This window comes from Pteropus alecto, unplaced genomic scaffold, assembly GCF_000325575.1.
Source record: "Pteropus alecto unplaced genomic scaffold, ASM32557v1 scaffold3, whole genome shotgun sequence".
In the NCBI taxonomy this organism is placed as follows: Eukaryota; Metazoa; Chordata; class Mammalia; order Chiroptera; family Pteropodidae; genus Pteropus; species Pteropus alecto.
Genome location: NW_006442484.1, coordinates 3846365 through 3859016, shown reverse-complemented (window position 1 = coordinate 3859016; position 12652 = coordinate 3846365). Strand labels below are relative to the sequence as shown.

Below are 12652 nucleotides of genomic sequence, written 5' to 3'. Positions count from 1 at the left end.
GAAGGGAGCAATTATTATCTTCATTTAACAGATCAGGAACCTAAAGCTCAGAGAATCAGTGTGCCAAAGTTCACAGCAAATCAGTAAAATATTTCAATTCTGCACACGTTCTTTTGGGCTTTTTATTTTTGACTCTTTAGTTTTCCCAGAGACAATTAATCAAAAGCTTTTAGCCTTAAACAATTTAGAATGGCATGTTGATCATGTTGGTTTACCCATATATAGATATAGATACAGATATAGATATAGATATAGAGATAGATAGAGATAGATATAGATTGATATAGATAGATATAGAAAGATATGGGTAGATATATCTTTAGATATATATATAGATAGATAGATAGATAGATAGATAGATAGATAGATAGATAGATAGATAGATAGATAGATAATAAATAGATAGACACGTAGATGCATCTTTTGGATTGACTAAGTTTATCATCTCTCTAGATTTCAGGATAACCTGTGAATATACCCTATGTATGAGAGCCTCATTGCTTTTATCTTCTCTGAAGTAAACTACACTTTAGCTCTAGAATGGTGACATATTTTATATGACATATCTTGTATGTTATTTTGTTTATTTTCTATTGAAATTATTTGAACTATGACTTCCCGTTAATATAAAAATCATAAATCTTTCTTGTCCCTTAATTCCAGACATCCAATCCTTGCTCATGTTGTCATCTTTCTGCAACTGTTGTCTAACTCCTGAATTGAGAGATTTCAACTACAGGAAAGGCATGGCAGCCAGATCCTTATCAGCAGGTGAGTTTCCATCCGCTATGCTACCTGTATAACTATAAAGTGTGTTGAGTTTTTGTCTGGAGCAAATAAGGAAGCTCACGTAACCTATCTCAAGGGCAAACAAGAAGTAACCAAAAGAACATAATTCTCATTTTGCATTTTTTCTCTCCTACATACCTAGCGACAAACTTCATGTGCTTCTTAACTTGATCCTATTTGAGGTTTGCCCTTGAGCAAAAGATCTTAGAAAGTCTCTCAATGTATGCTTGCTCCTGAAAAATTGATGGAATCTATTGCCAAAGTGATAAGCAGTTTGATGGAATTTGTGAGTGGAGGGAAATGGATGGGTAATAAAATATTGGCTTATGAAAGAAGGAAAGCTATGGAATCTTTTTGCTCTAAGTAAATACATGATAGAAATGAGAATTAAAAGTTAATCCAAACTGAATTAAACATTAAAAGTGAGAGCCAAATGGAGCTTTATTTAAATGTTCTGCATTTTCAGCTAAGTGAGATAAAGTTGTATCCCCTTATCTTGACAAAAAATTATTGCCCAGAGGAATATTCATTGCTGTGTTTTCTCTGAGATAGCTTCATAAATAAAAAAGTATAACAGATAGGACCAATGCTAAAATATCAGTACCCAAGATTGTACCATCTCATGCAGTCTCAGGGGAAAATGTTCTGTAAAAGGACATGCTACAACTTCGGTCAGAAAATCTATCTCATTTACAAAGGAGAAAAAGTTTTAAATAACAGATTGTTTCTAGAAATATCCAATAGAGAGCAGTGGGAGAAACTGTAATTCTGTCAGCAGTGTGGAGGCCAAACTAAATTATTGTGCTACAGAACAAAAACCAAAATGGACTCAAGATGAAAATTCTGGATTCTGTTCACAGCTCTGCCTCTTATTCTCAGACAATGGGCAGATTATTTAAGATCCTCTAGCCCTGCTTTCTCATTACCAGGGGACTAGCATCTTATCAGGGAGCACACCATATTGTGGCTAAATAAAGAGTCACAGTGACTGTCTCTAAAAGGCCTTTTTCTCATTCCATCCTACTCTGGGGCCTCTCATGTTTTTTCCAAATCAATCAAGGAAATTGCTTGGCTGTCACATGTTGGATGGCTCTTTCACATATGATAAGTAATGTCACATTCTCCTTTGCTTACAGAGCCAGAATCTTTTGTTGTTGTACAAACCATGGACCTATTAGGGCCTTTCCTGTCTCCCCTGAAGGTGCCTGGAGCTGTTGTTTTGTCTCACACAGTACTCAAATGTCATTTTAGTGTTTCTCATTTTCCTTAAGACTCTTCCTCAGTGATGCTTTTCCTGATTTCCAGGCTATTATACATTTTTCTTCATGTTTCAACTGCTATTTGTTCACAATGTTCTTCCTGTGCTTATTATTGCACTGCACTAATTTGTGTATGTGACTCATTTCCCCCACATTCATTGAATAAATTAATGGATCAATGAAGGTATGAAGGTGAGCAATAATGAGGCCAATAGGATTGGAAATAACAATGTAGTAGGGAGTAAATCATATCTTAATCCTTCCTTGAAAGTTAATGACATCTCGCACTCAAACCCCACAAGGTATAAGTTTGAAGTGATCAGTGACATTTTCATCTTGGCTGGAAAATGCTAGTATTTCTCCAAGTCAAACATGTGTAGGAATGAGCTCTTCAGCAATTGATTTTTATAATGATGATATAAGATAAAAAGTTCAATTGGCTTGGCATTCGATCCTTCCAGACCAAGGGAGAGCAACAAAATCTGAGAAAGAAAGAACTCTGTCTTGTTTTGCTCTTCATTCTCATGGCTTACAATAGAATGAGACACATCATATTATCAGTGCATATACGCTGAATGAATGAATGGATGAATTAATGAATGAAAAAGACCTCTGAATTGAAAGACATAAGTAGATATTCTGAAAGTTAAAATACACTGCCACCCTCTTCATTATCCCTGTAGATTCCAAAGAATTGATACTAAAGAAGTATTACTTTATTTTGGCTTGTAAGCATAAAAAGTGTTGATATTTTGAAGGAGAAAAGATAAAACTAAACTTGCTATAGATGAAGTTTGCAGAATTTGATTTGAGTAGTATATGGAAGGTGAAACTACTGATACTAAGAAGGAAACACACACACACACACACACACACACACACCCTTTACATCTCATTAACCTGCTTGTAGCACTAGAAGTTTACCACTAAAAATCCAGTGATTTCTCTTTAGTTTCTTAATTTTGTAACATAAATAATTTGATAGATTCTTTCCAAAGTAGGGATGAAACATAAGAGTTTTGGTGATGGATACAGAGGATAGAAGACTTTTGAGCATGTTGCTCCCCAGAGAAGGCATGTGCATAGCCCATTCATACCCTAACACCTAGACTAGATTGAGCAATACCCTCTTCAAATACTGTCCTAAGCTATTATGTGTTAACACATTGAATGCTTTCAGCAACACTAAGGGAGGTGTTATTGGTATGTACAAAACATAAAGGAGGAAACTGACCAAAAGAATTGAAATAATTTCCAATAGAACTATTAAGTGCAGCTTTCCTGGTGTCCCTGAAGGCATGAAGCTGATCCTGCTGCAGGGCCATGAGCGGTCCATTACGTGGATTAAGTACAACCACGAAGGAAACCTCCTGTTCACCACGGCCATGAACCCTATTGTCAATGTATGGTGTTCTTTAAATGGTGAGAGGCTGGGCACCTACATGGGTCATACTGGAGCTGTGTGGTGTGCAGATGCTTCCTGGGACACCAAGTATGTCCTCATTAGCTCAGCTGACAACAGTTGTCATCTCTGGGACAGTGAAATGGAAGCAGCTGGCCCTATTAGAGATCATTCAGCTGGACATGTGGCTTGGACTTTGGGGTAACATTATCATGTTCTCTATGGATAAGCAAATGGGTTACCAGCACTTTGTAAGCTTCTTTGACCTGCAGGATCCTAGCCAAATTGACAACAATGAGCCCTACATGAAGATCTCTTGCAACGACTCCAAGATCACCAGTGCTGTTTGCGGACCCTTAGAGGAGTGCATCATTTTGGGCCATGAGAGTGGAGAGCTCAACCAGTATAGTGCCAAACCTGGAGAGGTATTGGTGAATGTTAAAGAGCACTCTTGGCAGATCAATGACATCCAGTTATCCAGAGACATGACCATGTTTGTCACTGCATCCAAGAACAACATAGCCAAACTCTTTGACTCCACAACCCTTGAACATTCTGGACAGAATGTCCCGTCAACTCAGCTGCCCTCTCTCTCAACTACGACCGTGTGGTAGTCAGGAAGCCATGAACGTAACCACCACTTCTACCAGGATTGGAAAGTTTGAGGCCATGTTCTTCTATTTGGCCTTTGAAGAAGATTTTAGAAGAGTTCAGGGCCACTTTGGACCTAGCAACAGTGCTGCCTTCCATTCTGATGGCAAGAGCTATAGCAGCAGTGGCGAAGATGGTTATGTCTGCATCCACTATTTCAACCCACAGTGATATGAATTTGAATTTGAGGCTTAAGAAACTGGATTTCCATCATGTCCAGGGAAATGTTTCTAGGCCAGGGCTCACAGAAAATTTTAGACTCTGAGAAATAATGAATTAGTTTGGAAATAAATGGTTTCTGGTCAAATAAAAAAAAAAGAAAAACCTTCTAAGTGGAGGATCTAGAAGTTGAAATCAGGCAATCAGCACTCATACTTTACCATAATAAATGCTGAGATAGAAATTTATACTATACCCTTGTCAGCAAAAAAGTAGCCTTGCCTCTGATTCCAAAGAAAGTTTTTGAAAACTCAACCAATAATAAATAAATAACTAAATACATGCATACATACATACACACATACACATACATACAGCTTTTCCTCCTAGGTCTTTCCCTTCCAATATGTTTTTCTCTGTTTATTCCCATCTCTAACGATGCACTCAACTCTCCAATTTAAGGACCTGGAATCCCCAAATACAAATAGGCACACAAAATAGAATGGTTACTGAATATATATATAAAGAATAATGGGCCACAGAGCTATGGAGTCCTGGTATTGGGAGCTCTTGGAGGCTTCATTAAGTCAGAAAACCACTGGGCCACTCTTTAGGAGCTGTAAGCTTAGTTAAGCTCTGCAACTAACTGGCTATGACCAAACACTAACTGTCTAGGCTTTATTTTCATAATTAATCAAATTGACTACTGAGTTCTATGATGTGTAAGTTTCTTCATTTTTCTAAAATCTTCACAATTTCTTTTTTTAATTAAAATTAAATGAAAATGAGATGAAATGCTGAAAGATGAAATAATAAAATGACAGTTGTAATATATTTTAATAGTTCTCAAATTAATGTGATTTATCAAAAGGCTTAATATATGTTCAAAATTTTTATCGTGTTGTTTTAAATAGAGTCCAATTATGAAAGCATTGGCTCTTCTTTCCTTAAAAGTTTTTATCTCCTTTGACATTAACCAATATTCTACATTGTCCTGAAAGATTCAGTAAAGTTTAGTTCTTTCTTAATGTGCCTCAGATGTCCCTGGTTTTGTTATGATAGTTGAGATCACAGAGCTTATCTTTTATTTCTACTGCATACTACACAGCCCATCAAATGGTAGTATATAAATAAAAGTGATTAGTAAAGATAAATCATATATGTCAGATAGAGCATCCATGTTCATTGTAAGCTAAATAAAAAATCATGTATTTCATAAATGTTAGATCTACTATGTGGTAGGCAGAGGCAATAAAGATTGAGGCAGCACATTCTTTGGTCTCACAGAGCTTACATTTCAGTGAAAGGAACAGAAAATAAGCACAAATATAAACGGTAATTTTTAGAAATCAAAGAACCATACATAACTGAAACAAGGTGACTTAATAGAGAGTAGGGAGTATTTAGATGAGAAAATTTAAAAAGTTGCACAGTGAAGCTGAGTTGATATCAAATGATGAGAAGAAATGGAGTAAATAAAGGCAAGTGGTCAGGTCTGTAGGGATTAAGGACCTTGCTGGACATAGTAAAACATGTGACTTTCATTCTAAGGACAGTCTTCTGAGAGTTTTAAGTTATAGAGTGAGATGACCTGAATGCTGTCTTTAAACACTGCATTCCCTCCTCACAATCTGTGGAAGTCTATTGTTCCATTCCTAATTTTCTTGAATTCTAGAGTTGGTTTTCGCATCTTTATGTATTATTCATTGTATCAAATATCATTTTCACACTAAAGTTTCTTCAGCAATATACTCAAAATAATAACTTGAATAAATTATTGAATGAGAAGGACTCCAATGAAGATTTCTGAGGGAAACAAAAGATGAATTCATATTACAACAATGCAGGACACTATCAATTAACTTCCCACCTTAATTCTTAAAATATTTCAGCCATCTCAACACCATCATATTTTCTCATTTCATCTGGCCTTATCCTCCCTCCATTCTGCTAAAATTTCCTTTTTAATTACATTTATTTCTTTTTCTCCAGAGATTGAACGAATGGTTCCAAATTACTCTCCTACATCATCAAACATTTCAGCATTACCTTTTATTCTTTTTACTAATATTATATCAACCTATAATGCTTAATAATCAAAGAGAGACTTTTTATTAACATGACTCATCATCAATAGAAGAAAGGGGTGTGTGTGTGTGTGTGTGTGTGTGTTTCTTGCAGAGATTTTCCACAGAAGTCTCTCTTTTGTTGGCAATTTCTGGACAAAGTTATCTTGTGGACTTTAATTTGAGACCTTAGTTGGAGCCAAGCTATCACTATTTTGGTTTCCTATCATTCTTTGTTAGCCTCTCCCTTTATGATCACCTAGAATAAAATGACAATAGAAAGTTAAGTGAACAAATCTTTTAAAATTAACTGAATGTAATGCAACTAGGCAGATAATTGAGGTACTTTACTGACATTTTTCTTTTATTTTAGATGATAATAGACCCCCCTCCTCCCCATCTTTGCTTAGAGGACATGCTGCTTTTGTTTCATTCTGTTTTACTATGTGGATAAGCAAGAGCTACATTTAAATTATGCTCTTAAAAATAACAATAATATTCTGGCTGAATCTCAGTAGGATGTAAGATTTACAATTTACAAATTTTGACATTCCCTAATCATTTATTTTGTTCACATTGGTATAAAGTGAAGAAACAAAATAACACTTGTAGAGGCATTTTTTAGTGGGTTTATAATAATTGATTTCCTTCAAATTCAACAGAAAAAGGGAAATAATACCTTTTTTTTCTTCAATCAAGTATTTAATCCATTAGCTACACACATAATATTTGGAAATATGTGAATATATAGGAACTTCCCATTAAAAAAATCTTATTATCTGAACACTACACCTTCAAGTTTAAGAAGAGAGTACTAAATCTTTTATGTAAATTGATCATCATTCACACTCTGGATAGACCTTAGTGAATTTATCATCTCTAGTTGGACTCTCTTTCTTTTTCCTCCATGGCCTCCTCACTTTATTGTCAACTAACCTTTTAAGCATGGAATTTAGACTGTTTGTTCCATCTAATTTTCTCCTCCATAAAACAGGAGAAAAATATTTCTTTTAGCAATGAAAAAATGAATTTTCTCCAAAGACACAAGAGTTCTCTAAAAACAGCAATGATTATTTTCATTTTGTTGGGTATTGTGTAGGATTCTATGAAGTACGATAAATAAATGTAGAAACAGTTGGCACAATGTATTGGTGGATAAGGAGAAATCCTGGTGACTTCTTAGAAACATCAAGACATTTTTTTATGGAGCCCTCAACCTCATTCCTATTGACCTTGTGTGCTTGCAATGAAAACCCAACAAGACTTACTTCCTTAACTGTTTGAAGAAGAAAATCCAGGCATGACAATCAAAATTCTGTTAAATGTCTTTGATTTGTATCTTCATAAAGAGAAATAAGGAGTAATGGTAGATTTTTTAAATTATAATTCATTTAAATACTTCAGGTGATTGATGAAATTTCTCAGATTTTCTAGTGCTCCCATGTCATGATAGAAGCTTTTGGGCCTGAATGTCTTGTTTTGCACCTGGTTCCATGGGGCTGTTCATAGGTTCCTAGATTTAGATAATCAGTGTATACAAATTCCACAAGTTGGCTACAGAGGCAATTTTAAAGGATAACATGATTCATGAAGAGAATTGGTATCCTCTCTGGGCTTTAGGAAGGATTTAGTGTTGCACCATGTACGATACTATGGAAACAGTACCTCATTGCTGTGTTTCATTAGCATATTTCTACCTCTTTCCTAGATGTGGTATCAGTAATCTGAGGTGAAACTTTGCATTTTATTGTAGCCTGGAACAGAAATCGATGTCATTTAACTTTTCTTCCTGTCTTGCTCTTTTCTACCATGGCTCCATCTCTTCCTGAGTCTGAACTTCTCAGCTGCGCCTTGTTTCCCTGCCTCGTATCACTCATCTGCTGTAACTTTGATTACATTTTTATATTGCGTCCTTCTCTAACCAGCCTTATTTGATGCATGCCCCATGCCTAAGTGCTCTCTCAGACCTTAGTTCTCTTCTTTAGTCTGTATATGGTACTGCTTTAGAACAATAGGCAATAGGTCACAGAAAGCTGACTGTATATGGTTAAGGTGTTCTCAGTAACTGTGGAAGAGTTAGTTGACCCAACACTAAAACCTCTATTTAACAAATTATGCTACCACTGTTCAGATTAGATAAACATTTATTGCAAAAATATAAGTAAATTTGCTCACCTCTTTCTTTGGTTATTCTAATGCAAAGGTATTTAGAAAAACAATAGAGAGTTTGATAACACAATTTCAAATTATCTGTGTATGTGTGTATATACACACACATTTTGATTGGAACATTACACTGAGAACCTACATGTTTTTTAAAAAATAGTGTTGAGTTACAGGCGAATCATTAATGTCTTCTTGTATATCCATATTTTAATATATTTTACAAACTTTAAGTATTACAGTTAAATTATATTCGAATATTTATTTTATATTAATCTAATGTTAGTACACATCCCAGTATTATAAACCTTAAAAACCAAGAACAATTCATTTTGTAGCTCAAATTCCCAAATCTGTCATTTAAAAACTAGAATTCTAATCATTAAATCTAGTCAAAATTGTGTGATTAAATAAGATGAACAAGTAATTCACAAAATATAATTAGGTTTCCCGAGCAACAAGGTGGTTTTTTAAATGTGTGAGTGCGTGCGTGCAAGTGAGCTGTTTTCTCCTTCTGGAGTCCCTAGCAAAAATGATAATAAAGAAGTTGAGGAAAAAAAACATGTTATAAGAAAGAGAATGAAAGGGGAATTCAATAACTGAGATATTCAAACTGTTGACAGAAGAGTCACTTATAGATGGAAGAAGTCCTAGCCCAAAGGGTCTACAGCAGAGGAAGCACCATCTGTGAGGGATCTCAGGAGTGACATCTGGTGAGTCCCAGGGCAAAAACAAGTGATATACTTGAAAATCAGAGGAAGTGAAAAGGTTTTTAACTAAAGCCCAGCGGTTGTCCATATTACTCTCTCTTCCCCTTCAACCTTCTTCCATTACCAAGAAGCAATGAAAGAATGAAGCACTGAAAACAAAACAATTAAATTCAAACAAACAAAACAAAAGATTATTATCCAAATATGTTGTATAAACTATCTAGGAAAACTGGAAAGGGAATCAATTCTACCTTAACAGGAGGAAGAAGCCAGATAAACTACATTATAAATCTTTTTGAGTCTGGGAAGCCCTCCGTATTCACTTCCTTCATTAAAAGGAAAAACTAGTAAGAACTCTCCCATAATTGTTTTCCCCTCCACACTTTCCTGTGTTAAAAGTAAGTTTCCCTGTCTTTTATCTATATGTTTATATGTTTTCAGCTCTAAACACTTTTTTTTTAAAACCTAATTGTTCAGAGTTTGTTATTCATGTCTTTTTTCTCTTGGACACAAACTTCTTTAAGGTAGAAAGCATGTCTAAAGCAAAAATATGTGCTATACTTTATATACTGTATCATTGTTCTTTTACATGAAGCACTTTTTTTCATTGTTAATTAATTCACTACCATGTGCCTGACACTAATCCTATTGCTTGAGTTTAGCAATGAAGAATATAGACCATGTTCCTGTCTTGTGGAATTGACAGTCTGATGGAGAAATACGTAACAAGTAAATCACTTTTGTTGAAATGCTATGAAGATAAGAACTTCAAACTTCAAAAACAGAATCTCTATCTCTATGTTTTTTTTCTAAATATAAAGACACACATTTTAAACACCTTGTAAGTCATTTTTATCTGGATATTTTACTATCATCTTAAACACTGTGTGTCTCATCTGAAGTTAATAACTTCTCGCATAGCCTATCAATTTCAATTTTTCTATTTCTATTACTAGCAATATTTTTGACTGATACCATTTTTACTCTCTGTAATCTAATTTTAATCAAGAGAAAAAAGTTCTTACCAGCAACAGCTTATATATTTCCCTTTGTTTTTATTTCAACTGATATCTCTCTGATCAGTGATCTAATTACTTCAGTTATACCTCTTTTTTCTCTAATTCCATTTGATCTGCACTTACCGACCTATAAAATTTAGTCTTATTCTAAATTATTTGCTTTATTAAATACATTTAACACTTAGAATATCAACATTGACTCCTATAATCAGTCATTCTTGTGTCAGAGAAAGCTGTTGGAGAAAGTCTTATTTCAGCAGTCTAAAAGGCTAATAAGAACTAGGAACTCGACAGATGCTAAATTATTGTGGGCAGCTGGGGAATGGTATGTTTACTGTGAGAGGCAGGGTTTCCATGAATCAAAAAGTGTGTATTTGAATACCCAAAGGCAAATGATATCAAAGTTAGGATTCGTATTGAGAGGAATGGGATTAATCAATATTAGGGAAAGGCAGGGTCAGATATAGTCGAGCAGGCTATCTCTTGCTAAGGAGCCTGGATCTTATTTTGAAGGAACTGAAGTGAAAGATGTGTTTTTAGCAAGATGATTATGTGATTGGATTGGGAACCTAAAAACAACCATTCTGGCAGCTTTCTCTGAGTACTTTTGTTCAAATTGTTTATTCTTTTTCTGTTAGGTTCAGATCTACTTGAGGACTCAGACTAGGTTTCACTCAATTCTGAATCCGTAGTGAACACCATAGTGTCTATAACAGACACACGTCCCATCTAACTAATAATGGATTATAACAAAAAGTCTCTTCCAGCCATTTGTTTTGTCTTAAAATCATTGAAGCCAACAGCGACAGATATTTTCTCTCCAGCTCAACAGACTGCTACCTTTTAAAAAGATAACAATCATACTATATTTTATTATGAAATAGAAAATATATCTTTGAGGGCCTTTTTTGTACTAGAGACTTTTTTAGAAGCTGGAGACACAGTAGGTGGGGGAGAAGCAAGGTCTCTGTCCTCTCCATGCAGGTTACATGTGACCTCACACATGAAGTACTCAGGGTTGGGGATATTGGTAGAGTCTACCGTTTCTTAGAAAAATAATTGGGCAGCTGTTTTCATACAAAATAAGGGAAATTTTTCTGTGTGGAAACTTTCTGTCATTAGAACTAGGTCCAAGGGATCTTTGCCTGACATGTTTGTTATCTAAAGTCTTAGAATGTCTTTGCTTCCTAGCTTGAGTACATTCTTTAAATTAGTTTGTCTCTGAATGTGCTAATTTTGATATATTTTGAAGTAACGTGATGGACATTGAAAAGTAAATCTGATTTGTTTTCATAATTAAATTTGTGACATCTCTTTCTTCTGCAATATTTTTGCTAACCTGAAATCGAAGCAGGGAAGGAGAAATAAAGCAAATTCTGTTCAGAACTACTGTTCTTAGGAACAACAGTTAATAATTTATTTATTATATCAGAGTAAAGCTTGCTTTAATACATTATTCATGAGTAACTATATTTTGTGTTGATATACAAAACCTGTCTTCAGCAATTAAAAATTGTCATAGCCTTATTGTAAGTTACAGTGGAAGGCCATGTGGGGCAAATGCTCCTATAGTAATATATATTTAACTTTGCCATCATTGGAAAGCTTTTATTAAACAGTTAATTCTATATGACAATGTACAAGAAAAACACATAAGCCTGATGCTTGTGCTCTCGTGTTGTGTCCTAAATTTTCCCTGGGATTTACTCTTACTCAGTGAATATTTTCTGAGCAACCATGACAGATACTATACTGAAACTTCAATAGAAACACAGATATCCGCTTTCAGTTACCATCAACCCGCTCGAGGGAGATGAAGAGTGTTTAATACACAACAGAACTGTGTGGCCACCGTTGACCTCCTTGCCTTGCTAGCCTTGCCTATCTAGGTGATAGTTTCCCTCCCTGGAAGCTGGAAAGCCCTCCCTGAAAAAGCTGTGATATTAGCTACACCATAGGCATTTATTTTACAAACTCCTCCTCTCAGCTGTGACTTTCCGTCAGGAAGCAGTGATCACAGGTAGAATAAGTCAGGCAATGAGACCATTCTGTTTATTTCTACCAACCACCAAGTCATAGGCAGGCATAGTAAGAGACTTCCAAATATTCAAGACAGTTAGAACTACTGAACTAACACCATAACACTCAACTCTGGACTGTCTTCTAAAAGGGAGCAAACTTGAGCTGGAACTTTCTCATTCCTCATAACACTTAAAATGTTTGCATGCAGCTTTATATTTTATAACCTCTTATTTTTTTTTAATTTTCTCAGAAGAGAAGAGTATAAATAAACGGTGTGGTGGTAAAATATAATAAGATTCAACTATTAAGAGAGAAGTTTAAGATTTCCATGTTTCTGGCAGACAGTAATCTTCTAATTAGTGTTTAGAAGACAGAGGTTTGGGGTAGAGTTAAGTTGTCTATATGTTTGGAA

The 12652-nt window shown here is 35.0% G+C and overlaps 1 pseudogene; it reads left to right on the top strand.

Moving 5' to 3' along the window:
* The first annotated feature begins 3346 nt into the window (after positions 1–3346).
* Positions 3347–4296, top strand: LOC102879688 (annotated as a pseudogene).
* The last annotated feature ends 8356 nt before the right edge of the window (positions 4297–12652 follow it).